Source organism: Pseudonaja textilis, chromosome 1 (genome assembly GCF_049901715.1).
Source record: "Pseudonaja textilis isolate UNSWEBS1 chromosome 1, rPseTex1.2, whole genome shotgun sequence".
Classification (NCBI taxonomy): Eukaryota; Metazoa; Chordata; class Lepidosauria; order Squamata; family Elapidae; genus Pseudonaja; species Pseudonaja textilis.
The window spans coordinates 38033505-38042482 of record NC_141990.1 but is presented as its reverse complement, the minus strand read 5'-3'; the positions used below and the strand labels follow the sequence as shown (position 1 = coordinate 38042482).

Sequence of the window (8978 nt, the reverse complement as noted above, 5' to 3'; positions counted from 1 at the left end):
AAAGCCATGCGCGACACGGTGCAACTAAACAGATCTTTAGGGGTCACTTGCGAAAACTCTGCAGTAAAGAGGAACGCGTGCGCGTGCAACGTCTATGGCCATTCTGAGGAGTGGGTAGGAGGGCCTCGCATGCTGACGGCAATGGGGGTGGTGGCTTTCCGCCGCCTTGTATTTCAAAGCTTCTGGCAAACAAGCGGCTGTTCCTTGCGCTATAGTAGCGGCAGGAAACATTTTCTGCAGCACCGACAGGAGACCCGCCCACCCAGCCACCCACTCCCCGTAAAAAAGAAAGAAAGAAAGAAACCACAGTCGGTCAGGGTGGTCAGGCAAAGCCAAGCCGAACTCCTTCAATCCCTTTCTCTGAGCGCGAAAAACTCGCTCGTTAGACTTCGCCTCAATTTGTAGACACGTGGAAAAGGCGGGCGACGTTCCTCCGGCCGCGCCTGTCCCGTCTGCGGACCAGGGCAACAAGAGGGAACAGGGACGCCCCGGCTCGAGAGAGCTCCCGTCGGGAAGGAGGCAAGGGACGCGCCGCCTCAGGAGGCGCTAGGAAGGAGGAAGGAGCGGGCGAGTCCTGCGGCGCTCTGAGGGGAATGCCGCCGCCGCCGCCGCGCCTCCTTTAAGCGCGCGTCTGCCCCCGCCTGCGACTCCTTCCTTCCAAGGGGGGCGCTTCTTGCTCTTGTCGCCGCGCTGCATGGGGCGCCAGCGCTTGGCGCTTTCCAGATATGGTCTCGGTGGCGGCGGAGAGCTCTCTGTGATCGCCGGTATCCGCGGTGTCTGGCCCGGCGGAAGGAGGAAAGAGCGAACGAGGTGAGAAGGCGGCCAGGAGGAGCGCTCGACTGGTGCCCAGAGTCAAGTCAGCCGGGTTGCTGCGGGTGGCTCGGTCTGCAGGTAGGTCGGGAGAACGGCGGGAGGATGAGAGCGCGGGGAGAGCCTTTTGTGTCCGGCCCGCAGCGCTGCTGGATCGCTAACAGGAACCCGGCGGGTGCATCCGTCAGCTCCTGGGCTGCATGGCCCTTCTTCAGTCGGTCTCTCTCCGTCCCGGGGAGTAGCCGGACACGTTGCAAACCAGCCAGTCTGGAGCGAAAAATGCGGACGCGTCTCGTCGAATGAATGGAAACGTTCCTGAGCGGCTAACGATTGCTCGCCTGCCTGGCTGGGCAGCCATCACACGGCAGCCCTCTCCCCCTTCCGTGCTGCCGAGAGCCCACCCATTGCAGCTGTGTGTGCTTTTATGCGTCTGCAAGAGGTGCTTTCGCCTAGGACTCTCACCGCGAAGCCCATCGCCCTCAGCCGGTAGGCTTTGTGCTTGCTCGCCACGGCTGATAGGCATTGTAGTCAAGACCTCTAAGAGGGAAAAATCGAAAAAGAAGCACTTGACCTAAAAGACCCAAGGATGTAATAATATTTAATAATATTTAGAGGATGTGATGTGTGTGCAATTGCAGGGTGTTAGGATAAGCTACTCCAATATTGATGGTGAGAGATAGCTGTTCTTGGAAGTTCCTAAATAACAAGGGCAAAACCAGGATAGAAAATCGAAGCTAGGTAGGCAGCAGGTACAGGTGCTAAGTGTCAGATTGGTCCTGTCTACATCTAGAAGGTCCACTGGTTCTTTTTCAAGTCTGCTCCCCCTTTTTTTTCCCTTTGCACACATCTCTTTGTGAACACACCCACTTCCCCTCCCATCTTCCCTCCCCTTTCCTCCTCTCCCTTTACTACCTGTGTAGCTGTCCAGGGTAGGAACTTTCAGGGGATTTTGTTCCGCTTCTGAGATTCTCCCTTGCATCCTAGGGACCTGTTGCTGCAAAAAGGTAAAATAAATCCAGCTGGCTGTGGTAATTCCATGTGTGTCATTTGGAAGAGGGGACCATGTTCAGACTAGGATTCCTTTGGCAGCTTCTTTGGGCAGTGTTTTCTCTGTGACAGTGCTGCAGCAAAGCTAATGAATGGTTTGGAGCAGAGATTTATATTTCCCTCTATCATGGAAGGGAGGGAAAGTAGCAAGTGTGTGTGTGTCTGTGTGTCTGTGTGTCTGTGTGCTTGCATGTGTATGTTTTAAAAGATAACGATAGTGGCATAATGATAATAAGAAACTCCTTAGAGAAAATGCATGCATGCACGCACACACACACACACACACTGCAACAAATTAGAAATGGTAGTGCAGGTTTTGCTATCTGGAGGGTCACTTTTATGGGTCTGCCTATGCAGATAGTATTTTAAAGGTTTTTTAATGCAGTCTTTATGCAAACCCTAAAGAATCAGCTTTATCCTATCCTTAACAACTGATTTGATATGATTGTCTGCAGAAAGGGGAGGAAAAGCATGGGATCTGCAAAGGGAGGCTATCGGTGTGCTTCTGGGGAAGAAAGGGAGCAGCAGAGAAGGAACGATAACCCTCACATATTATCTGACTGACAAAGACAAAGGGAAGGATGGATTGATTTAGAAAAAAAAATCACCCCTAAAAAGCACTGCTGTGAAAAAAACAGTGATCAAGCATGGATCCAGGTTGCCCTTTCCAGGATGTCTGCAGAACACACCCACTGCAAGGAATCCCCCTTTCTGTGCTCCTCCTACCTCCTCCAACATCTGAAAACGAAAGAGTGGTTGAATAGCACCGCTACATTGTGAAACTACTGAGGGGCTGGGGAGGGGCATTGGGGGGGGGGCGGCCAGGTGATGTGAATGCAGCATTTCTCCCAGACCTAGCAGGAGGATTGTAGGAGAAGAGCCAGGATATAGAGGGAAAGTATTTCACATTTTTCTAGGAATGTGAATCCGGGACTCTCAAAAAAAGAATTCCCATTGGTGCCTTTTGGCATTCATGGTCTGACTTCAGTGTGGTAAAGCGTTAAATCAGCACTCACTCTACAAAGGTAGATTTATATGCATGCAAATCTGCAGCAGAGCCAAGTGCTCTCGCATCACCATGCTTTCCACCAAATTATAGTATCCATGACTGACACTTGAAGGTGGTTTTCAGCCCTACCCCAATCGCACTGAAGCTCATGCAATGTACATAGCATTTTTCTCCTATATAAAGGCGTGTGTCTGTTTTGGTATATAAAGGTGTGTGTCTGTTCATAGCAAGGTGCTTAAAATGAAATCATCCAAAGTGTTGGTACTACTTTGAGCAAATAACTAGCAATTGCCACGTAGGCATACATGAATTGGGTCAAGAAAACTAATTGTATCCAAGCCTCAGAATTTTAGTAGAATAAGTCCAGTTTTGAAAAAAAAATGTTTATTATATAATTAGCTATATAATGCAGGAAATGAGAAAAAGAAATACAAAAATCCAAAGAAAATGCAGAATGTCAGTTTTTGCTGTAGTTGAGTATTAACTAAGTAATATTATGTTTCCATGGCTTTCTTCAGTTTTCTTCATTTTTCCATCACAGCTACTCAGCCTCACAAGTAAAAGCAAACTACTGTTTAAATCTTGTTAATTTGCTTCAATTAGTACACTGGACATTTTTGCCTGTTAATAAACTCACTACAGTAGCTGTGTCTCCATGTGTTTTTTTTCCCCTTTAAGGTATTTTTTTTTAATTTCCTGACATAGAATAAATAATTAGAGTCACATGCAGCCTTGAGTTTTCTTTCTGAGCAATATGAGATTGATACTATTTGGATTCTATTACTGTCAAGGAAAATGATGGATAGGTGGCAGCATCTTATAAATAATTTTAGTTTTATTCTGCAATAAGAGCCAGCTTGATTTTTTTTACTTCGGCTCTGTGAGATACTTCAACCATCTGAAGTGGCTGTAGGTGGTGATAGAAGACTGACAAACTTCTGAAAATTGATAAGTGATAAGAAACAAGCTATTAAAAAGAAGTAACAACTCCATAGATACTTTTAATGTTGCTACTTCCTTCATTACGACTTTATAGATAGATAGGAATACATACATGCATATACAATCAATCTCTTTCTGTTTGTCTTTTCTTCTTTAATCAGCTGGGTAGATGGTTGATAGTTTCCTCCCACTTTCCATCTGTTTGATCTGTCTGTAATCTATGCCAATTTTGCGTTTGTCATATTCTGAAAATAAGATTTTCTTATACCAAAACCGAATACCTAGCAATTGATATTGCCAAACCTCCCACATTTTTCTGTGTGATTGTATATTTCTCCTCCTTTGGGGGAAAGTTAAAAAGTGTCGTGTTGACATCCTATAAATAAGTTCCCCGCTTGCTACTACTTTCTGTGTCATGAAAAACAGAATCAGTTCTGATTATGGCCAATCAGCTTAAGTACAAAGCTAGAAAGATTCAGAGGTATGTATTTCTGTTATATCTCCAGAAAGATGAAACATTAATATTTGAAATATCCTGCTCTGGACATCTAAACATTTGATTCAGTTTGTAAGAATATTTTGGCTTATTCTATTTAGGGAAGATCATAAACAGGAAATATAATCCACCCACTACCATTGTTGCCCAATAGCTGGTATTTAGATATATGCTGCCTTGAAAAAAGGGATATTATGACTTTTGCTTTTATGGGGCCTTTGACAGAACTCTTATTTGCCCTAAAATAACTTGAGACGGCAACTTTGGTAGTGGTGACAATTCCTTTCTTGAGCTGCAATAGTACTGCTACTGAGAAATTATATGCTGTACTATGAATATTTGTAATGTTTCACATGTCTTATTTAAAAAATATTCAGGGATGGAATGACCACAGTGGAGGTGTAATATAAAATGTACAGGCAGTAACCATTGCTCAGGGCAGCAGCTGGCTTTTAAGGTGGTGTTTCTCAACTTCAGTGACTTTAAAACGTGTGGACATCAATTTCCAGAATTCTTAAATTGTCTTAAAGTTGCTGAGGTTGAGAAACATTGGCCTGTAATATGTTTTCCCTAATGTGGTAACTTCAGGAATTTGGGGGCTGCAACTCCAGAATTCCAGTTCAGATTTGGAAAGTTTCATCATTGATGATGTTACTTTTTTTGGCAGGATAGTAACCTCAGGCACAAAGCATTGCCCTTCTGGGTAAAGAAAATGGCAATGGTAAAGAAAATTTGCTTCATGCTGTCCTTTTTTAGGCCAAGATTGACAGTTTATTTATTTTATATATGGCTATTTCTCCAAAGGAGAATGTATATAAAATAATATACAATAAAATATGTCTAAAATGATGTACAATAAAAACAGAATAACAAGAAAATATAGTTGTAGGATGACAGTTAAAAACCTATTAACATTAACAAATACACAGCTAGTCCTCAACTTATAATTACAGTTCATTTAAAGTTACAACGGCATTGAACAAAGTGATTTATGACTGTTTTTCACACTTATGACACTTAAAAATTGTGGACATAAGTTGAGGACTACCTGTATAGACAATGGTTTTTTTGCATAGAATATGACTTTCATCCTCAATTCAAAGGGGCTAAATTAGCTTTGTCTAACTTAGTTGGTCCATCTGACAAGGATAGGTCATGGCCTTCTTCAGTTGAATTTTCATCTCTAAATTTATGCTTTCAGGGTTCAGGTTGAGGTTACATTTGAAAGACTTCTTCATGAAAGTACTGATATGGTACAATCATAGAGACAGTCTATTTTATTCTAATTCAACTATTGGCATGCTCTTGAAAATGCAGCCATTATTTGTTGAGTTTGTGTATTGTTCCAAACCACAGTTTATTTAAGCACGTTAAGTTAATAAATCATAACCATTTGGGTTAATATAACTTACTAATCCATAAACTGTGTGATAGAATCCATAATGGCAAGGTTAACACAGCATCAAACAATCTCTATTATGGCTTAATTGTGTGCCATATTCGTGGAACAGATAGATGCTATGAAGTGGAGAGATTATGGTAGTATCGTTGTTTTTCCTGGCAATATAAATTTGTAAAGTAACTTGGCTTACCTTATAACTAACATAATTCTTTAGAATTGGAACAGGTAGGTTAAATGATACTTATGCTGCTTTGTCATATGGATGAGGGAAAATGAGAAATAAGGCTAGTAGAAGTTCCAAGTGCAATTACATCTGTCATGCTGAAAAAATATATAGAGTAGCACCAACCAGTCCTTATGTGCTTGAGGTTCTTACAATGCTTCTTGGAATGAAGAAATGGGACCCTCTAATTTTTATTTCTAAAAACAAACAAACATCATTCAAATTTTTGGTACAAAATTCAGTTTCCTTTCAATCACAGTTAAAAACCATAATCCATAAAACTGGAAAAGATTATTTAAAAACTAGGCTGATGCCTGAATAAAATTTCTAGGGTTTAAAGATTCTTTGTGCTGCCTTTTTATATTTCTGCTATACAACTAAAATTATGCTCAATAAGGTAATAGGAATTTGAGTATTGATATATGTTTTTTTCATTCTTTCATACAGCAATTTGTTTGTTAGAACACATTCTGTCTTGGAATAATCTTTTGTAAGATAGCACGGTGTTAAGCTTTTTTTTAAAGCAATAATCAGTGTTCTATGAATATAAAATGTACCTCTTCTAATTTAATTGCAGTGCAATTCATAATAGTCCAACAAATAGAAACATTACCAGTATTAAACATCATTTTACATAACAATTAAAAGCATATTTTAAAAATGAATGTTTAGCAAGAAAAACTGCAAATTTATGGAACTTGATGAATAGTATTAAATTTACTTAACTGAATTCAGGAGGCACACATGACCTTATTTGGGTTTGCTGTCTTGTATAGTGTGCTGTAGTGCTGATGGAATGTTAATTTCAAATGCACAACAGTAACAGTAACAACAATAAAAAATAATTATGGAAATCAAGTCCTGAGCCTGGGTAATTTGGCTGTGGTTCCAGCACAGATGATGGTCTAAACTTTTCATTTTGCATGTTATATCCATAGTGAGACATATTTAGGTAACCATGTTTACATTTTGCTTGTTGATTTTGTTTTGAATGGTTACTGGATAAAGAAAGAAAGACCTGCCATCGGTTGGTAATAGCTCTAACATAAAATATTCAATAGAGGAAAGAAAAAGATTGTCCACAGATGTTTTGTACTGAAATTATGTTCAGAATGCTCTGGGCTTTTGTCCATTTTTGGAAAAAGCTTGGTGGTTATTTTTAAATAAGTGCTTAATTTTGATATGATCAAATTCATATAGAAGATTGCAAATGTTAGCAGTTTTACAGCTTGCTAAAAGAAGAACAATTATCTTATCAATTGAGGAATTATTGGCAGTAGGGTGAATGGATGAATAATGCTTTTTCCATGGAAAGTTAAAAGTTAACAATGCTAAAATGTTCAGGTCAAGGTATATCTTCTGTAAAAGTTGTCAAATTGCATTATCTCAACCATACCCTGTAATAAATTATTTTCCCAATCATTTTATTGGGGTAAAGTCCTTAGACTGAATCTGTTGCAATCTGGATTCAAACTTATTTTACAGCAGAAACAGCTTGCTTTAATTATTTTCATAGATGACTATCAATACATGGATAGATTACCTCTGTTAGTTCTTCAATACCATTTTTAAGATAGTCAACTGTGATAGCTTCCTGAAGCATTTGGACAAACTTTATTTATTTATTTACTTGCTGGATGTATTTACATATGCTGCTGCTTTTCATCTTGAAGCTCTTTACAGTACATCATTTTAAAAAATACAGTAAGAAACTGTTCAAACAGTGTAAAAACATAACTAAAAAATTCTGAGGAAAAAAAACCTAAACAACCATTCATTCAATATCCATAAAGGGAAGTATGTACAGTAGGTAGATATTTTAACAACAAGGAGAGTTTTCCAGAGAATGTAGCCAGAAAGAAATCTCACACTTAATACACAGATAAGCAGTTCATATCCAGTCCATATCACTAAAGGTGGTTGCAGCTAATTCAATTTAGCAGAACGTGCATAGTCAGATACCCTACTCAACAGTCCAGTCATCACAAACTATCAGTAGTTACTTCCAGATTAAAGGGAAGGATAACACTGTATATGAGCCACGGTGGTACAGTGGTCAGGTGCAGTATTGCAGGCAATTTGGCAGTTCAAATCTCATCAGGTTCAAGATTGACTCAGTTTTCCATCCTTCTGAGATGGGTAAAATGAGGAGCCAAAGTGTTGGGGGCAATATGCTGACTCTGTAAACCGCTTAGAGAGGGCTGTAAAGCACTATAAAGCAGTATCTAAGTGCTGTTGCTATATGGCAAATTATAATGTGCAATCTGGATTTACCAGTGTATAATCAGCTATTGAGAAGTAGAAATGAGTGTTTTGATGATATCTACTCAAGAAAGTCCTGACGACTGCCTCCCACAATTGTGCTGGGGATAAAATATGTGCTAGAACAGCGGTCGCCAACTGGTGGGCCGTGGCCCACTGGTGGGCCATGAGAAAATTTTGGTGGGCCGCAGAGAAATCTCACCCCCAGAGCATCCCCCCAAAGCAATTAATCCAGGCTGCGCAGAAACACAAGGCTGTGCCGCCCACATGGCCTGCGGGAACCCTCCCCCCCACACTCACTCCTTACCCAGTAAACTTGCCTGCTAAATTTCTATTTTTCCTTTTTCCGACCATCATCTGTTCTGCTGTGCTGGGAGATTTAGATTAGCTAGGAAGCAGGAAATGGTTGGATTTCTTGCTTTCTAGCTAGTCTTTAGATCTTTGGCTCTGCTTTTAAGTACAGCCGAACCTCCCTTAGGACTGAAGGTTTGCTTGCAAGCAAATTCATTGCAGACTCACGGCTAGCAAATTTGAGAGACTGAGCTAGCCGATGGCAGATAGATCACTGAATGATTCTGTGAGCAACTCAATCTGCCTGCTTTGCCTGATTTTGGGTAAAAGTTGCTCTTTTTATAAAAAAAATCAATATTTACATACATGGTGTGTTGTGAGTTAATTTTGTGAGTTTGCTTGTAAGCAAATTTTATGTGACAGACTGAGCTAGCCGGTGGCAGATAGATAGATCTCTGAATGAATCTGTGATTCTGTGAGCAACTCAATCTGCCTG

At 40.6% G+C, this 8978-nt stretch overlaps 1 protein-coding gene across 5 annotated transcripts in view; it reads left to right on the top strand.

Annotated features, from left to right (window-relative positions):
* The first annotated feature begins 287 nt into the window (after positions 1–287).
* SLC8A1 (solute carrier family 8 member A1) overlaps positions 288–8978 on the top strand; it is a 230536-nt gene continuing 221845 nt past the window's right edge. For 4 of the 5 annotated variants that reach the window (XM_087931476.1, XM_087931471.1, XM_087931455.1 and 1 more), the window contains exon 1: positions 288–891. The gene's annotated coding sequence lies outside the window, so the exon portion shown is untranslated. Of the gene's footprint in view, positions 892–1728; positions 1815–8978 lie in introns of those variants that run through there. The other variant, XM_087931462.1, reaches the window with a different exon arrangement.